The following is a 23,183-nucleotide window of genomic DNA, read 5'->3' as shown; positions in this document are numbered from 1 at the left end:
CGTCAAACGGAGATCATATGCCAAAGTTACGACCCCGGGAAGTTGATGTACCAATTTACCCCAAACGGGGCCCACAGTTTGGCGTTTCATCTCCTAGGGTTAGGTTTTGGAAGGTTAAGGGTTTTTCCATTGTTTCTCAACAATAAATAGGCCTTCGAGCCTCATTGTAATACAGTTCAGAGGCATGTAGCCATCACATCTCTTCTCAGAGATAAGCTACCATCGCCCTAGCTGGTTTATTTCCATTTCTGGTTGTAAGCATATTTCAGTATTTTCCATTAATGAAATGAAGTATTATTTCCGCTGCATCTTTGTGTATATGGTTATCTCTGTAATTTGTTGCGTTCCTGTTTAAATCCGGATCATATTGATCATTCTACCCTCTTGAGAGGCTTACTCCTTTGTTATTGAGCTAGTTTGGTGGGCTTGTCACCAAAGGTACTTACTATTTTGCACATTATTTTATTCTAGGTGCTAAATTAGGCCAAAATAAGCTAAATAAAATTCATTAGGCATTGTATAAATAGATAATGAGTTGATTCATTCTCTCATCATCACTTGTATTGGATCATTCTCTCTTGTGAGATTTTTGCTATTCTTTTGGAGGACGAAATTGGATAGATGGATGAATTTTGAGATTTGGATCTCTTCATTTTTGTCTTGGAGCTTCTATATTGGCATATGATGATGATTGGATACACTTGTTCTCACATGTCAGTGCTCTTTTAATGCTATTTTGTCTTTTTCTTATTTCACATGCATGTTGCTGGGGAATTTTGCTATACTAGGTTGAAATTTGCTGCTTTTCTTGTGTGAAATGGTGGAAATTTGTCTTTTATTAGCGTTACATCATGTCATGGGCCACGTTTGAATAAGTGAATGTTCCTATATATATTTTGTTAATATTTTATCTCGATAAGTCATCACATATTGCATATCGAAGTGTAAAGACCTTGAAGCAATTGTCCCATGCCCTAATTTCCATGCGGAATTGTTATAGAGGCCTCCTTGACCAAATGAAATCACTCCAAGAATTGGAATCATTTTGACTCGATTTATCCCGTAGTATTAGGCATTGATCCTCCATAGGTGATCACCTAAAAGCATATTTTTCTCACCTTTCTCTCTTTTATCTCTAGATCTACCCTACAAGGTCACATAGGGCACCAATTATCTCATAATCTAGCCATCAAAACACTTCTATTTTTGTTCCACAACTACACTAGAGTTTTCTCTAGAGGCCCTCCAAATTTGAAGCAAATCCGACAATGGGATCTCGAGATATTGCAAGCCCTAGCTTGAGGACTATTTCCTGCCCTAGGTTTCCCTTGGATAGTGACCTCATTTGGATCAATGCATTCCATCCCAAGAATATTTGTCCATTTATCCTCTTCTCTTCCAAAATTAGGTCAAGACCCTCCTTGAGTGACCAATCCCTCTTAATTTAACTAATTTTGGGCCCACTTGGTGCCATGTGGTCCCACAACATTTCGAAGATAATCTCACAAAGACAATTTGGAAACCAAGTCTTCACAAGGGTTTTTAGGACTAGGTCCCCCCTTTCAAAGCTTATTTGAAAAACCTAGTCCCTAAGACCCTCTTGGCCCTTCTTAGAGAGACTTTCATCTTGCCTCTTGGGTAAGAAAGCCATATATTGAGCCTCTCTTGTGAATAGGTCTCTTTAGGAATCATTATTTTCCATTTATTGACCCATTTATCTAGGTGATTCCCTTCATACTGGGTCTCCTCCCATCGGTGAAATTCTGTAAAGAGTAGGGAGCTTTAGCTGAGATGACAGTGGGCTATTGCTCCATTGTTTCCCTTGACCTAGTAGTTGCCGCTCTAGGATCCCCTTCTAGCACACCTACTAGTTTGAGCGATGATAGGATTGAAGCAGGCTCCGTGGGTTTGGTATGGTAAGGCTGATCAATTCTTTTTCAATCTTGGGTTGAAGCACTGTGAATTTGTCCATAGCCTTTATGTATTACACATTACTGGTGATGCTTTAATTATTGTTGTATTTGTTAATGATTTGGTTATAACTAACAATTGACTTGATATTACCTTTGTTGTTAGTGTCGTTTCCCGGATTATGAAGGATTTGCGAGAAATTCATTGCAAAGATGCAAATTGAATTGTTCCCTTTATTAAAGGTACCTCTTATTTTGGTATCTAATACTATTTAAGTTCATATTCATTGGTTAACTTCACCAACTCTGATTGGTGAGGTGACAACAATGGTAGAAAATACACTTTTGGCTATGTGTTTTACTTTTGTAGTAGACTTTTGATTCGGGCATGTCAGAAACAATGTCTATTCTCTTTGTCAACTACAAAAACTAAATATCATGGAGTTGTCAATGTAGGGATGGAGTTAGTTTGGATTCGTCAACTCTTAGGAGAGCTTGGGTTTCCCATTAAGGCCTCGACTATTATCTATTGCTTCAATCAAAGTGAAATTCAAGTGGATGACAATCCTGTTATACACAAATATGAAGCACGTTGAACTTCATGCCCATTATCTTTTATACTTGGTTCAAGATAAGATTGTCACACTTATCTATTGTAGAATTGGTGATCTATCATTGATATTTTTATAAAGCTAGCGGTTGAAGCCAAGTCTATTAAGCTAGGTGGTATGCTTGGGCTTCAAGAAGATACAATTATGGGGTATTTGCCTTATAGATGTTATTTCACATCCCAAACCTCTAAAACATTGTGCTTACTTGGGGGGGGGGGGGGGTGGGCGGGGGTTTGAACCTAAGGTTATATTGGTTCATCAAACTTCTAGAGGTTCTAGACACGATTAATCGAAGGACCGACTAACAACTGATAGTCAATTGTTGGTCGAATAATTGACTAGAAAATAGTCACTCAAATGGTTGATGAGTGGGAACATTGATTGAGTGGTTGGAGGTTTTTATTTACGGTCAGGCTGACTTAGAAAATCAACTAGCCAAAGTGAAATGAGTTGAATAGAATAATTCACTGGCTGATGAAACAATGCAGATTTCATGGAAACAATTTGAACAACCAACACTTGTTTTTGGTCCAAGCCTTCCATAATCCAAGGAAGTTAGTTAGATTTGGACACTATAAATAAGGGACCCTATGGGTTGAATACACAAAATTATGAATCATTAATTTATTATCATGCGTTGTGATGTTATGATCAAAATGCACTATGCTCAATTATTGTAACAATGTCTTTAGACACTACCCATGATCGTGGAGTATTATTCCTTGTTTATTATATTTTCTTTTAGATTATGTTATATTTTATCTATTCTCAGGTTAAATTCCCAACAATACTGAGTTTATCTTTTTTCAAAAATTTCAATTATAGAACATTATTGGAATAATAAAGGAAACTAAGGAAATTGGATTGTAAATGGCCTTATGATTTTTCCAAGAGCTGTTGTATCTCCAAAATCTTAATGAAAGCTAGGGAATAAGACCACAAGAGGATTGAGAATGACAAATATGGCTTTTGGGGAACTATTTTTTTTGCATAGTGGCATGCAAAACTTTTAGTTGAGGGGTAATGACGGACCTCAAAATTATCTATTTTATGGGCCATTCTACATATACTTTCAATACATTCTTGCCCTTAAGCAAGAATCTTCACGAAAAATGTTCATCCTTTTGATGATCACTATGACTTATGTTTATCTAAATATATATGATTAAATTAATTCAAGTTGGATCATGAAATATGCTTGATCTTAAAGTAATTTGTGGTTTTTATTATTGTTGTGTGTGTTTTATATTGAGACTAATGTGATCCCCAAAGGCTAAGTGTAGGGAATGGAACCAATAGTCAATATTAATCTCCCTCATTCATGGCTCTAAACAAACTTGATGGTTGTTGAAATTTTTAAGGGATCTTGTTCTTTCACATTCTTTAGAAGTGACTAGAGTAAAACCACAAAAACATGTTGCATGATTTTAGGAGATTTTCAGACAACCTCCATTAATCAAGGGATTGATGGAAAGCTTAGCTAGGACTCCTTCAAGTATAGGTGAAGCATAGTTTATATTTGAAGTTAATCTCTTCTCGAGCATTTTTATTCATCAATTTTTGCAACTCTTAATTTATAAATTCTAATATGGAAGTAATATAGATTTTTGGTTCAAAATTTTTGTTGTAAATAATGTTTTTATCTTGAGGGATTCAGCCCATTGTTTGCTTTAGGGTTTGGACCTACTATGAAGTTGAAATGGAGGTTGAATCCCTTTTTCCTTTACTTTCATTCCAACATTCCATTGCTTTCATGTGTTTCCTTTACCACTGTTACTTCATGGTTTGTCATTTTTCACTTATACTAGTTTAATTTCTACACATTTACTATCTAACTATTTCCTTTTTGCACTTTTCCTTTATGGTTATTTGCGTTACTTCTCTCCCTTAGCATCTTTTCTCATCTTTTGAATCTAAGGTGACGCTTACTTGAAACCATTGGTAGATTAGGTATGCTTATGACTCTTATTACTTTCCTCTCTAACGAAAATGGCAAACACTCCCCACACCTTCTACTCTTGGTGTCCTTGACTTTGGGTAGAGTGATTTCCCTTCTTTATTTGCTTTCCTTTATATTGGCTTAGGTAATTATAACTTTAATTTAATATAAATGTTACTTCTTGGCTTTGGAATCCAACAACCTACATTGGCTTACCTGTATTTGAAGCTTTACATTCTACTCCTTGTAGACTTGTACCTCAACTTCCCAATACCAAGACAATTTGTGATTAGTCATTAAGTTGCTTGATCCCTTAGGTGTTGTTTTGTGGTCCTTTCTTTCAATTAGTTTAGAACTTTCCTCACCATTGCATTTTAGGTTTCATTATTCATTTCCTTATTTAATTCTTGCATTCTTAGGATTAACATGTTTCAATGTGGTTTGCACACTCAATGCATAATAAATCATAAGTTTGCATGAAATGTATGTTAACATTTAATGATAGGAATTTGACTTGTTGCAATTATTTTCCTTGTCACCTTGTAGTTTAGGCTACTTAACAAAATCACACTCATTTGTTTGGTTCCCCAATATTATCTCTATTTTTGATGCATAGTCCACACATTCATCATCGCCAATTTTTGATTGAGGTGTTAATAGGGGGCGACTAGGGTTTTCTAGGCCCTTTCTCACTTTTTGGCATTTTGAATATGCATGTCACTTGGAGGAAAACTCGAGGTTTAAGGTTCGACATCCACAATAAGTTTTCTGAGGGATATTAAGATGGAGGAAGAGGTAGTTGATTATGTAGCTCATAATACGAACCAAGATTGATGTTTAGGCTGTAGATAGACCTTTTTCCACAACCATTCCATTTCAATATGCACAAATAATGGGTAACATATGGATTTTCATGCTAGTTTATGATAGAGAATGTTAGAGTTGCCTTGCACCATGGTAAGGTGGCAATCCAGGAGAAGGTTGCAAAGTCTCTTCATTTGAGAAATTAGTGCAAGCTTCTTTTTTTTATTGATGTGGCCATTCCTCTTTGTAGCTTTGAGGCTCACATTTCTTCTATATGTGAAAAATCCACGATTGCAATAAACTGGAAAGTATTCTTCTAACTCATGAAATGTATTTATCTTATGTTATTTAATTAGCGACAAATAACAAATAACTCACTACTGAAATCTTCACAATTCAAATAAATATGCCAAGGAAATAAATCAAGAATTGAGAAATAGATGAACACACACATAAAAGTGACACAATTAGTTTTGGACTAAATGTCCCCAGAAAAAATCCAAAGGGAAAACTTGTGTAGCAGATGATGGTTTGTGTTTTATTATGCAACAATTATGGAAAATTACAACTGTTGGCCTTACTGGCTCAACTCCAACAATTTTATCTCAGTGAAAAATACTTGAGGAACCCTTCTCTCTCTCAATAGATCAATCTGGCCTCTCCTTCGTCACTCGCTATCTCCCTGACACTCACACCATTGGGAAGAAATACACATTACAACCTTAGGGACTTTCACACATTCCTAGAAACATCTCCTGCCAAGTCATCCTACCAGTCTCTACCACTAGAAGAAATTCACTAAGCCTCCTGAGACTTGATCTGGGCACTAGCTATTGAATCGATCCCTCTCCTGGCAACTCGTACAACAAACAGGGCAACTCGCACTACAAAAGTCAACCTCCCTGCTGGATAATTTAGCCTTCCTTCCTTGATGCTGGAAACTGGAAAACCACCTAAGAATTTCTCTAGAAATTCTCCCTGCTGTAACGCTTGCTACTCTTCAGCTCAAATTCTTCCCTTGCTGAATATTGTGCATTGGGTAATTCACATTGCCTTTCTCCCTTGCTCTCACAATTGTGTCTTTCTCCATCCCATTGATTTGCTCTTATAATCCTTCGCTGGAGCATCAACGACCAAGATCTAATCATGATCGATGGCTAAGATTTATTTGACTCCATCAATACACTTTTTTTCGAAGTCTCTAGAGAAAAAAATGATTTCCTAAATTAATTAATCAATTTTCCTAAGTTAGACTTAGGCATTTCTTGATTGTTGATCAATTAATTTAATTTAGTGGTTTCTAAGAGTTTTCTCTCGATGCCTTGTATGGGTTTTGGAGATCTCGTGTTCCTTAGCCTCGTAGACAAAATATGAGACTAGAACACCTGCATGATGCTACCCCAACATCCAAAAGCTAACACTCCCTCTTAGAGAGGAAGGTGTTCTCTACTACAGTCGTATGTTCTCTGAAATAGACGAACATAATTCTCCCTAGAGCTTTCATGAGTATATATGTAATATACTACTCTGTGGGAACATGTTGTAGCTAGATTTCTCCAAGCTACACACAATATTTGATGAAGTGGTATCATATGTCTATATGCTTTGACCTATCATGAAACATTGGATTCTTAGAGAGCCTAATGCAACTCGGATTATGACAATAGATATTGGTCACCTCCATGCTCTTATGGAACAAACTCATTATCAGCTTTTGAAGCCAAATGGCTTCACACGTGGCCATGCTAGCTGCAATGCGCTCTACTTCTACAAAGCTCAGTGCCACAACTTCTGCTTCCTAGTACACTGATAAGTTGTCTATACAAGTCTAATTCCATGTCCTCGTCTTCTGATGAATCTATCTTCCTCTAGTTTGTAATCATAGGCATAGACATAGGCCAACAATCCTGCATATTGAACCTCTTCAGAATCTTTGAAGTGTATCGATGTTGACCAAGGAAGATTTCCGCATTTATCTGCCATACCTTCAGGCCTTGGAAGTAATGCATAAACCCCAGATCCTTCATATCAAACTTTGCTACCAGGTTCCTCTTACAGTCCTTTATGAGCCCGAATGACCCTGTTAGGAAGATGTAGATTTTCCTGTAGATTCACAACTCATGTAATTTACTAAAACACAAGACAAGAATCTACTCTACACATTAAATAGCGGAAACCAATGATCGATGAAAACAATAATTGACAAAAGGAAGATAATCAAAGACACATAACACAATTGTTTCTCTGGGGAAAGCCACTGCTCAAAACCTCGACTAGCTATTGCATTAATAAAAAATTTGAGTGATAATACAAAGCTTGTTCTCACAAGAACAATTATGCACAAGTATGATCAACTCTCTCTCACAAGCCCAAACTTACCAACACTTAGCCAATTTCTGCTGCTTGTTGAGCCACTATTTCCTTGCGCAATTCCTATGAGGAATAACCCATATTTAATTGGGAATTCCTTCCTCCATAATTGCGCAATCCAAATCTAGGTCCTCTTCTGATTGCATGCATGATCTGTACAACTCGGATCATTCTACAACTGATAGTAGACTGTCCCTGCACTCTAGTCTCAACTGGGTATTTCTCTGAATCGACGTGCACGGGTTTCTCATGAGGGAATCTTCAGTTATCTGGACTAGCACTAAGGATGCAACAGTGAACCAACTCACTACTAGACCTCTACTAGTTCCAAAAATAGTTAGAACTAGTTTAACTGTCTATAACTCAGTCAAACTGAGTTATCTAATTACAACTCAAATAAACTCATCCTGGACCCCTAAAATTTAGGGAGAACATATACATGACTATAGAAAGACTTCCAACTTGAAATTCCTAAGCTAATTAAGTTAATTAAACTTAATTAACTATTTACAAGTTTCTATGAGAATAGAATTTGATTTTAATTTACTGTTTAATTCAAGGACAAATTAAACTGGAATTTCTTGTTGTCATTTCTGAATAGAAGAGGTCATCAACATACAAAACGAGGATGAATGACTCACCCTCTACCATTAAATAGTAAATATTGGGATCGACATCACTCTTGATGAATCCCATCCGCTATAAGTAGTTGTCAATCCAACCATACCATGCCTTGCAACCTATTTGAGCATGTATAACGCTCTCTTCAATCTGCAAATGTGTGTGCCCCTCTCATGTGTCTCGAAGCCCTCTTGTTGTTCAATGTATATCTCCTCCTTTATCACATCATTCAAGAAGGTTGTCTTGACATCCATTTGGTGAATATTCCATCCCATATGTGCTGCTAGAGATTACTAACCAGATGAAGGTGTATCTGCCAACTAGGGCGAAGGTATAATAAACGACCATAAACCATCTATAATAAACTGGCATAATTAATGACTAAACCCATTAAAACTATGCTATGAAGCAATGATAAACCCGACTATGGCTCACCAATTACATCAAAACAACACTGGTACAAAGACCAACTCTAGACTCAACTCCTTTTATGCTTGGCCGACGAACAATTATTTAGCATTCTACTGTTATGTACTCCAGCAAGTGCTTTTGACCAACAACTAACCCCCAATTTTTCTTCTCCATGCCATCTTATAGTTGTTTCAAAGCCTATCAAATCCTCTATCCTTCCTTCCCATTCAACCCAGCTGTCCTGAAAGTCGTTCATATATTTCCTTTGATTCCCCCAGAGTTGTCACAAGTATCACAACAACTGTCCAAAATATCATCTGCCTTATTCAACTCCACTCTGCCTCATCTTTCCCTTCTCCAAAATATATCTACCTTCTGTTTACCACGATCCCCCTAGTCATCTCCTTTCCTTGTAAGACCATTTCGACCAATATTCCCTACACGTGTCCTTCTATCCCATTTAACATTATCCTCCTAATGTGCAGTGTCGATGTTCGTCATGCCCCATCCACTATGCCAAGCTTATGTTGCACTCATATTCCTGTGCCACCCCTCTGTAGTTCTCTACCTTATCCTTTTCATGCTCCTCTTTCCTGCTGTGTGATCCCACTATGCCAAAAGAATTCTGGGCTCTAATAGGCCCCCAAAACAAAATGTGGGTCATCCTCGAGCCAGTTAATCCTTCTCCGAAGCAATCTTCTCCTTGAAAACTCTTCACAAGGTTTCCCAAGTTTCTTCATGTGCTTCATTCTTGGCTTTTATGTGCTCCATTTCGGTAGTTGGTTCCCCAATGACAGCGTCGACGTCCTCGCTGTTTAAAGTCTGCATGTTTTTCAGCAGTTCACTGAACTCATCCATAATCACCATAACTTAGCCTTAGAGATCTATCCAGGGGTTTTGTTCCTCGTGGAGTTTGCTCACAAATTCCCCGAGTCATTCTTTATCATGCATTGCTTGCTTTTTGTTAGTGGTGTTCATCTTCCCCACAGTTTGATCAATCTGGTTGATCTGGTCATCCACTGCCTATACTTTCTCAATGACTCTTTTTACCCTTGGAACATCAGACAACGTGTTGTATAACTAATCACTTTTCTCTACCACCTCCTAGAATTTCCTCTTGCAGTTAGCCAACTGCTCTCTCCTCTATCGAGTCAGCTCCTCACTCCATTGGTCCTCTGATGGCATCTGTGGTTGTTGTCTAGCTTCAACCTCCGTGACTAATTACTTCAATGCTTGGATTGCATCTTTGACTTGGGTTACCATTTCCTGGGTAGGGGTTGTCTTATTTGTTGTCCCTTCAATACAGTCCTCATAAATCTGGGTGAAGGCACTAAGCCATTCCAGGTTATCATCTTTCAACTTATATTGCTCCTGGCACAACTATTCCTTTGTTTTCTGACTCTGCTCCAAGTTTGGCTCCATGGTTGTGACTCTATCTTGTAACACTCGAGTTGTGTTGTGTTGTAGCTGCACCAAATACTCTAAACTCAACTTTGATAGATTAACCTCAATCTATGTGCCGGTAGCCAAAGGTTTATGCGCAAGTCCTTCCCAAATTCCTCTCACAATGCTCAAAATTCTGTACGCCCTTCTCAGCTGCTAGGACGATGAGGCCACATGGGCCTGTACTTGATTCTAAGGCTGCGACCCTGGAACCAAAGGAAGCCTCCCTCCTAAATTTGAAGAAAAGGTTAGTTTAGAGTCCATCTCCCTTATAAGTTGTTGTAAGTGGTCATATCTCAAAACAACAACATTTGCCACTCGATCCTTGATGCGCTCAAAGTCATCTTCCATCAATATAGTTTGAACTAGGGACACGTAGGAAGATTTCTACTTCTTCTTGGCCCTTTTGGTAGGTGCACTCCCTGTGCTACTCCTCAACACTCTCTTCTTTCCTTATTGCGATTTTCCTCATAGAATGACACGTTCCTCTTGCGATTCTAGCTTTTGAACAACTAACGACTGAGCTTCTTATTGGTCTTGGCCTTAGGGGGTGCCATTCATTTCTTCCCTGCTTGAGATCATCTCCACTTTAGAGGAGTCTTTCTTCAGGACCTTCCATGTAGGATCCCATGTATCCACTATACCCTAGATCTCCTTCGCGATTAATCTGTAGGGTTTCTTCTGCCAACACTTGTCAGGGTCTTGTCATGCCATAACCTAACTATGGTGGGGTTCAACCTTAAAATTCACTATTCCTCCGTACTTCTCCACACTTTCAATATGTAGATGCTATGTTTCTTCAAAGATCTTCCGTATCACATCCCCATACAAGAAAAAAAAAATAGTACTGAACTTTTTGCACTTAGTTTCATTGGAGGCCCATAAATTCTTAAACTCGGTCACCACGATGGGTTTTGCTGGATTCAACACCGAATGGAAATATTTTTGTCTTTCCCACTTGGTTAGTGCTATCATGATTAATAACCAAGCATAATGGAATTATGTATTCAGTTCTTAAGTATCCAAGCAGTATTCCTTGAATTACTTCAATAGGAATGGAGCCCAAGAAAACCACTCTCCCTTGGCACATCAATCCACTACTACAATAACTTCAGCAGTCACTTCGTTCACCCAACATTTGCACAAAATCTTACAGGCAATAACCTATGCTGCAAATCTCACAAATTTTTTTGGTACCTTTTAAATAAGAAACCCTTACTTCCCCCTCTTAGTCTTGTATTTGTTGACGATAACTATAGTCAAAGTCTTGTTATTAATAAACAACCCAAAATCTTCCCCTTCCATAGAGAGACCAGTGATCCTATGGATTAATTCAACAATAATAGGTACGGGGTGATCGAGCCATAAGTCTGCATCATGCACACATGCTAATAAGAATTTGGTAACAAAGATTACCTAATCTCCTCGCCTGAAATGTAGAATAAGAAATGAATTCAAAATACCTACGGTCTTCAGCATCTCGACTGACTCATGGGGTTTTAGCTTATGCACCTTGTGCACATTCAACACCAACTGCATGTAATTATAAAGGTCCTAGTGCTGAGAAGGATTGCAGATATCGTGGTAAGAATACTTAATTCATTGCATAATATTCATTATTCTTCCTTAGAGGAACACTTCGAGTGGTAGCGACAATATTCACACTATATATTTACTTCCTCTTGGTGTCGTCATTTGTGCTGGAGGTCTTGAGAATGGCGACGTATACCTTGGTTCGTATATGCAACCCACCACTGTCGTTAAATCCACTATTTTTGTACTTGGCTCTGGGCTCGCATCTTCTGGTATCGACCTAGAGGTTTCCTTCTTTGGGGTTGCCTTAATTTTTATCACCTTCTTTTTCTATTATTTCGACAAGGATAAATAAAGTTTTGCATGCATCTTCTGCTCCTTTGTTGTTGGGCTCTCTTCTTTCATCCTAGTCTACCTACTTTTTTCTTTCTTAAAATTCTCCCTTCTCTCAACTCTCTTCTTTCCCTTTTATCTTTTCGTAATGCGTATCTTCCTTTCCAACTCTTGGTTTATGGCTTTCTCAATGTTTGTTGGCACCATTGTCTTGTACACACTTCACCCACTTGTCCATCTTCTCACTCCAAAGCATCATGTCCATCTGATGCGACCATTTGACATGCTCTTTCATCATAATGGTTATTCACCCCTCGTAAGTGAACATGATGACCATCTTTCCCTGGCATAATCGAGATGTTTTGATAGTAACTTTCCTGTATGCCTCCGATTTGTTTCATAACTATCAATCACTTACACAAAGTGTGCTCATTAACTGGATGTCATGTCTTCTTTCCCATTATGCCTCTATCAATCATACCCCATTGGCCATACCTAAATTGATGCGATTGGGACCCCTCCTATCAATGATTCTTGTGCCATTTGTCTAGCAACATCATTACCTTTAGCGGTTTATCCTATATACAGGTGCCCCAATATTGCATGCTACCTAATTTTCCCCTCCGCTTGTGCAACGATCTATTCCTTTAAAATTTAGATTAACCAAGTACTTTCAGCCTAACTTCTTCCTCTTTCTATATTCCCTAGTCCCTACTCTAGTCTACCTTATTTTTCTGCACTGGTAGACTAGTGCCTTACACCCTCTATCCATGATGCATGGGAGCCTGACTTTCCTTGTAAAGTTTAAACCTCTTCCCATTCGTGAATACTTCGCACAACATGCTATCTATATGGCTTAGATGCACTATGCCACCATTCGTCATGTGCTGAAAGACATATGGTACCAACTAGTGCATGCAAAATTTTCCTGGATGCTTCAAGAACTTACTATCGTAAACAAACACCAAGTATCCCTCCTGAAATTTTCTATGCCTAATCATCTTGTCGTGCATTTCCTTATCTCTTGCTTTTTGAAATTCTTGGTGGAAACTTGCTAACGCCCGATGTTCCTCCAGTTGCATTAGATCCTGTAGTCACTTTTCCACCTGTTCAAATTCTGTCATCTAAGTTCCTAGTGCAATGCGTAGGCCAGGTACTAGGAACACCATTGGCATGACAACTTCTATTCCATATACCAACCATATTGAGGTTTTTTCAGTTAATATTTTACATCTAGTGTGATAGGCCCATAAGACTACAAGGATTCTCATGTCCTAGTCATCGTGCTATACCTTGCATACCTTGGTAAGCATCGATTCCAAAATTTTGTGGAAAGCCTATCGTCCCATTAGCTTGGGAATGGTAGGGGGTGCTCTTCTAATGATAAATCTCAATTTCTTATGTTAGTGCCGCTATAGTCTAAATTAGAAAATGGTTCTCCTGGTCTCTCATCAAAATTCTGGGGCACCCAAATCCAGTCACAACTTGATCAAACAGGAACCGTGCAGCGGTCTCTGCACTGGAGTCCTTCACCGACGCGGCTTCAACCCACTTAGTTAGATAATCAGTAGCAATGATAATATACCATGATCCTCCTTGTTGGTGGGTGAATTCGTCCGATAAAGTCAATAGCCTAATTATCAATTTACTATAGAGTGAGTTGGGGGTATAGGGGCTTCTCTTCTTACTGAGATGGTCTTCTTACCCTTTAACATATGTCGTAGGTCCTACAATACTTTTTGGCATCAACATGTATAGTGGGCTACCATAACCTAGCTCGTAAAATCTTTTGTGTGATAGTTCGACCTACGTAGTGTCCCCCTGTGACTCCGGCATGTGCTTCTACCAAAATTATATGTCACTCATGCTCCATGACACACCTCCTTAAGATTCAATCGACCCCTAGTTTATACAACGTCTCTGCGATCAACTGATAGTCTACAACCTTGACCACAAGTTTCTTTTTCTTTGCCACTATATATCCTTCTGATGCCACTCTGGTACTAAGAAACTATGCAATATATCCAAATTAATCATCTACCATAGTTGCTATGAACAACTACAGATCTAGCAATTTTTCTTCCAAGTTTTGTGCTTCCTCGCCTAAAGTCAAATGTCATACGTGATCAGGTCCTAGATTCAGTCTCCCTGGTTCAACTACTGCTTGGAAATCATACTCTTAGAAGTATAACAACCATTGACGAATCCTCCCCCAAACACAATCTTGTTAACCGGGTTCTTTAAAAATGAGTGGTCTGTGTATAACTTAAACTTGTTTCCCAACAAGTAATGCCTAAACTTATGGAGGGTGTATACCATCGCTAGCCCTTCTCTTTTGGTCATAGCGTAATTTTGTTCAACTATCAACAACTTTCAACTAGCAAAGGAAATAGGGTGATAGACCTCTCCTTCTCCTAGCTACGCCAAAATTTCTCTTAGCGTGATCGAAGAAGCATCAACATGCACCTAGAAATCCTTGCTCCAATCCAGGAAGACTAGAATAGGTACCGAAACCATTCTTTCTTTCAAGGTATCCAAGGCCTGGTGATACTCCTCAGTCCATTGAAACTCTACTCCCTTTTTTAATAACCTCTACATAGGCAGAATGATATTGGCATATCCTTGAATAAATTTCTGATAGTATCGTGTGTGGCACAGGATGGATCCCAAATGTCGTATTGTAGTAGGAGGCAACAGAGCCACAACAACATCAATCTACATTGTGTTTACTAGTAACCCCTGTTTACATACGATGTATCCCAACAAGATACCAAAAGGAACATAAAGTATACATTTCTTAGTATTTAGGGAAATCTAAAATTTCCTACACTTGTCTAACATTAAGTGCAACACCTCAATATGATTTTTTAGTAGAATAAACATCATCCAGTTGTTTAAATAGACTTTCAAAAATTTATGCATGAATTCCTTAAATGCTTCTACCACTATCCTGGAGAAGATGCCTAGTGAATTTTTTAGACCAAATGACATCACCATATATTGAAAGTAACTCCACTCCATTGTGAAAGTGGGTTTATGCCGATCCTCTTTGGTAATCCACACTTGGTGATAACCCGAGAATCCATTAGTGAAAGAGTACGCCTCTTTTCCTCGTACATTATCTAAAATATCATCCATGAACATAGTAGGAAAGGGGTCATGCGTACAGAAGTTGTTCAGCTTCTACAGATCTACACAAAATCTAATTTCCCTTGTTTTCTTATTCTAAACCACAATTGGACTAACCCACTGTGATTCGTCCACTGACTCGACGATCCCTGCCTTTAGCATATCCTCCAAATCATGTTTGACCTTGTTGTAGATGGGATTCAGTCTATACAATATTTGCTTTAATTTTTTTTGCGTAAAAGCGTAAGGCTTCAGAGGGATCTTCATTTCCCCCAATTCCCCCACAATCTCTTTCATTTCTTGAAAAGTATCAGGGAACAAATCTTGATACTCATATAATAAGTCCGTAACCTTTTCCATAGTATCCTCGTCCTAATAATCTCCGATGGAAGCCATTTTGGGACGTTCCTTAGTCCCGAGACTAACCTTCTTTGTCTTGATCGGTTGTGTATACTCTCTAAATTGTAATGGCGGTCCCTCCACTGCGCGCTCACCTTTAACTTCCAGAATCTGGATATTTCGGGGATCCTCATCATCATCTCCTCCTTTTTCTACCACATTGTAACATTCCAAAAATTCATGTATCTGCTGCAAATGTTGATGTGCATCGCATAGCAGTCCATCTCTTATAATGATAGGATCATTCTTCGCAAATATTTTTCGTCTCAACAACCTTAAAGCTTCCTACAATGGTGGTTCTTCTGCTTGAAAACTGAATGTTGCGTTGAATTTTTATGCCACCTTATCCGAATCCTAGGTTCCTTTGCATGCCTCTAACTCAATATAACAATTAGATGGGATGACATCCAAATTGTGAATAAATATATGTACCCACTCTTGCTGTGGTATTTGTCCTCTAGTCCATGCTAGAATGCACTACTTTAAGTGAGTTCTAGGGCATTCCATTCCTGAGTATTTCTCTCCCGGGACCCCAGAACTAGTTTCGAACCTAATCTTCAAAATATATTTGCATTGATGCAACCCATGACATGCTCTTTGTGCTTGACCCACAATTTGGTAGGTGTAGCACACAATGCCACATCCAATACGAGAATCCATTGGCACTCTAGCACATGCTCTTCATACTCCCGCACAAAAATATCTACCTCTGACAACCCATCAAAGCAAGGTGGATTATGCAATTCAGTCCCTATCCAATGCACCATTCTCATTACATGTGCACATCTCCTGGTGTTGACTTCGTTCAACCAATTTTGCAAATTCTCTAAGGCTTCTTTTGAATCAAATGTGCAGTAGCCAATGTTGTGCCAAATTATTACTCCATCAGTTGTTGGGTTTACATAATCTTCCTATTGAGCTATGACATTATAAATATTATCCAGGCCCTCTCGACTTAATTCGCCTTTTACAGGATCAACATATTGATCCCCTTTTCGTGGATCCAATGGTGCAATGACTAGAATGTAGCCGCCCTTAAATATCATTTGTCTTCTCTTTAAATTGATAATTAGCTAATTATCAAAGGCCTAATCGATCCCTAAAAGAGTTGGATAGGGATTTGTATTGTCCATAATTTGGAATACTTCAAAATCGATTATACTTGATACTCCATCAATATCCATAGGCACCCTTGATAACTGTTCGATGGGAAAATATGATGTTGATGGCTAATCTAAGCTGAATTGGGGACCATGTCAAATTCAACCTCACCATCAATGCCCACGTAATTTTCGTTAAAATGTTTATGTCTAGTCCCTAATCTACAATAATATTATGCATCTCGTACTTTCAAATTTATCCATCAAACCAAAATTCTTTACTAGTCCTCTTCTTGTGAGTGACTTGATTCACAACCTTTGGTGAAGTTCGTGCATTAGTCTCCTCCATTCCAACAGTACATTGTTCCACCATTTTTCTGAACTTATCCAATGCCTGGGGATCTTTGAATAACTCCAAGCATCTTTGTAGCAGACTTTGGACTAGGTCTATTGCGGTCCTTTGCTGCTTACCTATAGTGGAATCAAACATCTCTGGCATAGCCTCCTCATGCATGGCTTCCGGCTTGTCCCATTCTTCTATGATTATTTCCCATTGAGCTTCCTTATACGTGGTCTTCCCTCTAATCGGGTCAGACTTCAAAGGTGGTTCAGGGGCTCTCCTTACCTACTTAGGTTGCAACGTCTAGGGTCTCGCAACATCAACTCCTGTCTTGACACTTCCTAATGTGATTGTGCCCACCCACTGTTGAGTTTTGCTTGGTTCGACAACTATCATCGTAATGTTGGCCCCCTTCTTTTCTTACCACTTGGCTATTAATTGAGGACAATTTTCCATCGGGTGATCTAAGGATTTACAATAAATACATATGCAACATGGATTAATGAAAATCCTAAGACAAGTGTCCCAGCTGCTCACAATTGTAACAAGTTTTGGTTCTCGGCCCTCGACCAAATCCTCCTCTTCCCCTACCAGGTCCTCTAGGCCCTCTAGCCACCATACCTCGTCCTCACACTTGCTAATTATTTTTTCTACCTTGATTGTACCTGGGCTAATTTAATACATTTGTCATGACTTCCACCCATTTAGACCCCTGTACTCTCAAGGAATCAAAGGTTTGTTTGTGTATTAACTTTAGTGTGCGAAAGTGATGAATGTCATGCCCCATCGACTTGCAAAAGTCGCAAAATAAAGTCTAGGTTGGGGCCTCATATTTCTGCTCACCTGGTAGTTGGATGGTACTTGACCCCATACCCGGTAGATCTTGCACCACATTTCCTTGTGCTGTGCAAGGGGGTTTGTTGCGCCTATTGCCATATAATCCATCAAAAACTTGCATTCATTCTTATGGTGACCTTTTGTGTGATAGATGGTACACCATACTTCTTCTCTCTTTTCCTTCCCCTTAGACAAATATTGGAGTTGAGAAGCCAATGTAGCCAGATGGGACTGCACCTCCACCATACCATTGTTCTCCTTCCTGCCTACTAGCAAGGCTTCTAACTTTAGTGCCAACTCCAAAGCCTCTGACTGCATACCTATCCTCTATTACGTCAAATGTATTCTAATGTGTGGTAGCAGTCTTGCAATGAACCATTCCTTGTGCTACACATCCATAATTTCGAACATCATCCTATCCTTCAACACCATGAATTGCTGATCAAAGTCCCATACTGATTCAAGTGGACTTTGCTTGATCTCCTTGAGTTTTATGATGCATTGGGACTCCAACTTGGGCCTCTAAAATTGTCTGATTAACACTTGCTTAATATCCACTAGGACCATGTTCTGTCCAGCTGGCATCATGCTTTTAAACTTCATGTACCACGTTAGTGCATGATCCTTGAAAGTGGATTCTAATTGTGCAATCTTTATGGCCTCATAAATGACTTGCTAAGCTATCCACACAACCTCACATACAAACATATGTTGTTCTAGGTCTTCGGTCCCAACACCATGAAACATGGGCATCCTCAAATCTACGCCTGCCATGGTAGTGTGTGTGGTACTCCATGATGAAGTATTTCCTCCCGTGCTCGCTATACTACTAGAAGACTGTGCACATATCTACTTACCACTCTGATTTTGAATACTTTGTGTCACCCCCCCACTATTGGACCAACTCCGCTACTACTAGTATTTCCTCCCCCCTGACTATGATTACCTCCTACGCTAGATTAGTGTGTTGAGTGCTTACATGTTGGTCTGTAGATGTACATGGGGTGGTGGGTTCAACCTTGGGTATGGTCTTATCCTGTTGTTATGATTCTGAATCTTCTGTAGTGTGTGGACTTAATTATTCTCTTTCTCCTGCCTCCCTATGTGGCATACCAAAATGTGTCTCTTCATAACTTTGGTCGCTGGCACTACTCTATGTCCTAAGATGACCTCTCCTAGCCCCTCCCTCTAGGCTCCTCCTTTTGGCACGTATGAATGTTGACCGATCTCCTCCCGCATCACCCCGTTAATATGTTCTACCACTCCTCAATGTGCCATCGTCATATCTCTATTGCTCCATCCTTTTCCTCTCTCTTTTTATGCGTAGTTCAGGACCCACTCACAACTTCCACAATAGTTTGTCTTCTTCTATCCCTTTTTTAATCTTCAGACCATCTCTTATGTCTCCCCCACTTCCCCGTCTGTGTGGGATGCTTAGCTGCTCATGGTATTAGACTCCAGACGTAAAACTGTTAAAAATAACAACAAGAAATTCCAATTTAATTTGTCCTTCTAGTAAATTGTGAATTAAATCGAAATTCTATTCTCATAGCAACTTGTAATAGTTAATTAAGTTAAATTGACTTAATTGACTTAGGAAATTCGAGTTGGAAGTCTATTTAGAGTCATGTAGAGTGATACCTAAATTTTATGGGCCCAGGTTGAGTTCTTTGGAGTTGTAATTAGATAACTCAGTCTAACTGAGTTATAGTCAGTTAAACTAGTTCTAAATGTTGGAGGAATTAGTAGAGGTATAGTGGAGTAGTGCACCAGTGAATCACCAGTACCACACCAGTGAACTGAAGATTCACTCATAAATAACTCATGCATGTAAGTTCATATGAAGACCCAGTTGAAATTAGAGTTTAGGGACAATGTACTATCAGTTGTATAATTTTTCTGAATTTTACAGATGGTGCATGCAATCAATTGAGGACTTGTGTTTGGATTGCATAGTTATGGAAATTGGATTTCCCATTAAATATGGGTTGATTCCTCTAGGAATTGCGCAAGGAAGTAGGGGCTTGGCAGGCAGCGAAATTGGCTAAGTGTTGGCTTGCGCTGGCTTGTGAGGAAGAGTTAGATTGTACTAGTGTAGGAATTGTTTAAGACGAACAAGAATTGTATTTTCTTTTCAGATATTGTGGTTAATGAAATATAGATAGTCAAGGTTTTTAGTAGTTCCTAGAGAAATATTGTGTTATGTGAGATTGATATTCTTCCTTTTCTGCTTATTGTTTTCATCAATAAAATTTTGTTTCCGCTGAAGAGTAGAGTAGATTCTTGTCTTATGTTTTAGCATATCACATAAGTTGTTGAATCTATAGTAAAAATCTACATGGTATCAGAGCTGAAGACACTATAGAAGAGGAGATTTCAAGTTTGGTGTGCATGTGAAAATCAAATTTGCAACTTCACACTTCACAGCAACAATATATCTTTCTACAGGTTGCGACTTGAGTATGCCTTGGAGGGCAACTGGAATTACGTAGCATGGAAGGACATGATGAAAGCAGTGCTGGAAGACAATGGCCTCAAGGAATTCATAGATCATGACATTCTTAAGCCTCCAACATCGGATGCTAAAGATCTGACTGAATGGAGAAAGTGTGTGGCAAAAGCGAGAAGAATTATCTCGGAAGCAGTTCAAGACCACATTATCTCAAGTCTACACGGTAAGGATACTCCATGCTCAAAGTGGAAGGCATTGAGAAACCTATTTCAAAATAGCAGTGACCATAGGAAGTTGGCAGTGAAGGACAAACTCAGAAAAATTAATATGGATAAGGGCGACTCAATTCCGAAGTAATTGACCAAGTTCACCTTGTTAGAGCCTAGGTTTACCTCAGGCTGAAAAGGCAGGATCCAGGACCAACATCAAACCACGCTCAGCCTTGTAGCTAGCCCTACGAGGACAGGAGAGGGCTCTCTCTGGGTCAATCTCAGCAAAAGATAATCGATGGGGCTTGAGATGACTATAATATCTTCTGATTTTAGGCTAGGTATAGGTGCAAGAGAGTTTGATTTGATTTTTTGAGGATTTTGTTGGAATCAAGGGAAAGGCAATTTTGGGTCCGGGGATGAAGGCCAGTTTTGCAGAGTTCTGATTGGGGCAAGAAAGGCAATTGTTTTGATGCTTTAATTTGTAAAGGTGGAGGTTTCAGACTGGTGAGAAGCTGAAGAGGGAAAGAGGGTACCAAGAATCCTCCTCAAACTGAAGAAAACATTGAAAATTAAACAAAACTAATAGGCAGAGCACAACAAGCTAATGAATTCTACCTTTATCACTCATTTGTTTAATTTCAGAAGAAAAGAGAAAAGGAAATGATGCACATAAATATCAGTGAACTCACAAATTACATAGAGAAGCACACCATCAAAACACAGAGCCACAGGGATCCCAAAAAGTGCTGCAAACCCAGGTCTTTCCTTTGCCAAAAATGCAGAAATCAGATGTACAATGGAGTGCCAAGCAATCCCAAGTGTCCAACCCTGAAAATGACTGAGAAATTACATGATATAGACAAGCTTAACTCCTTCCCATGCCTCTAGGGGTCGAGCTCATCATTCTAGGAGCTGTTTCAACCATATCTAAACAAGGAACTGAAAAATAGGCAATGAAACAACTTGCCTCTATATGTTAGGAAACTGATTCATTCACTCACATTTCACCTTTTAGTGAATGAATCTACTAAGACAAGTGAAAATGTGCCAAAATTACATCATGGTCATGAAATTACATCAAGTTAGATCAAGAGTAACATCAAAAAGTAAAACTAGTCAAAATTGGCCGAAATTCTGAGCTGAAAAGTGAAAAGCAGGCCAAAATTCTCTATGCGCCGCGCCCAAAACCTGTATGCATAACAAAACTTTGAGGCTGATTTTGAGGCCCTTCCTGAAGTCCAAATTGAGCTCATGATAGCTAGTTGGAAAGCCGTGGCTGTCTACTTTCCAACCCAAGTGGAATTTCTGGATTTGGATGTCATTTGCCCCTCCAAAACTTCAATCTCCCAAGACTGCTTCCTGTGGGTGCAAAAGGTGGCAGAGAGGTCATTTTTTGTGTGTTTTTGACCCTTTAAGCAACCCAGAACTTGATGAAATCCTTAGGTAATTCATGAGTATGCATAAATTTTCATAAAAAATCCAGAAATGCCAAGTTTTCCTCCAGAGGATCTCCCAATTATAAGCGTGCGCCAAGTGGCGCTACGCGTTGGGCAGGAAAATCTGTTTTGAAACCAAAAAATTCAAAATTGACAAAATTTTCTCCAAATTTGCTGAAATTTGGACTGAAGGTCCATCATTGAGTATCATGCTCAGCCATGGAAGCCTCAGCCAAGATTCATAGCCTATCATGCCTTTTGTGTCGTTTTATTGCTCTCCTTAGTCTTGCCTTCAGGATTTTGATCCTTACTTTGCAAACATGATTTCGTGCCCAATAATGATTTTTCATGTGCCTAAGCATGTCCTTGTCTTTGTTTGCTTTCGCCAATAGCTTTTCAAGATGAATATTGACCCTCTCAAGCCAAGTCTCTCGATCAGCCTCTATCTCCTGCTCCAATGAAGTGAACTCTATCCTCCTACTTTGGGTAGCTTGGCGATTTTGCTGAATGTTTTGTAACTCCATGATTGTATGCTGATCCTCCAGTTGTTTGTTTCGCTGCTCCAAATAGTTTATGACCCATTGAGCTCTCTGCAACTTGTCAGTCAATGCATCTATCTCGGCCTTCTGCTCCTGAATAATCTCCCTCAGCTTTGAGGTAGGAGAGCTCACATCATCATAAATGAGGATGAAATCAGTGTCTTGGCGTCCTGAAGGGCCCTCATCCTGCATAGGCCTCTTGCCTATGTCCTGTACCTGTACCTGTGCTGCTGATGATGGCAATGAGACCCCTTCCACCCCAGGTGGAGATAGTACTCGTCGGGCTGCTGCAAACAATCCTCTCATGCCTCTCTGATAGGTGACATATGTTGGCACACTAGTAGTCTCTGCCTCCCGACCTCCATGCTGATGTGAAGGTTCACCAGCATGATGGACAACCTCCTGATGAGCGGCTGAAGCTGTGAAGAACTCACGGGAAATGAAGTCTTCCCATGTGATACCCTGCAAGCCAAGCTGATGCACAACAATGATCTTAATGAGCGCATAATGATAAATGCTGTTGTACTGCTGTTCAGGAGTCTTCTTTTGCACAAGAGTAGTCCTCCTTTCGATGTTTCAGCACATGAAATATGGAATGTTCATCATCTTCACTCTCTTGAAATGCATCAACAATCTGATATGGTATGCATAGAGGCGTGAGAAGTGGCCCTCACAACTGAAGTATCTGATAATGAGTCTCATCAATGGCGCATAGGATTCTTTCAAAAACCGGAATGGGAACACCCTGCTGAGCTGTCTCACAT

Source organism: Pinus tabuliformis, chromosome 7, assembly GCF_031772625.1.
Source record: "Pinus tabuliformis cultivar Carrire ecotype Pingquan chromosome 7, CPIR1, whole genome shotgun sequence".
Classification (NCBI taxonomy): Eukaryota; Viridiplantae; Streptophyta; class Pinopsida; order Pinales; family Pinaceae; genus Pinus; species Pinus tabuliformis.
This window is presented reverse-complemented; position numbering follows the sequence as displayed.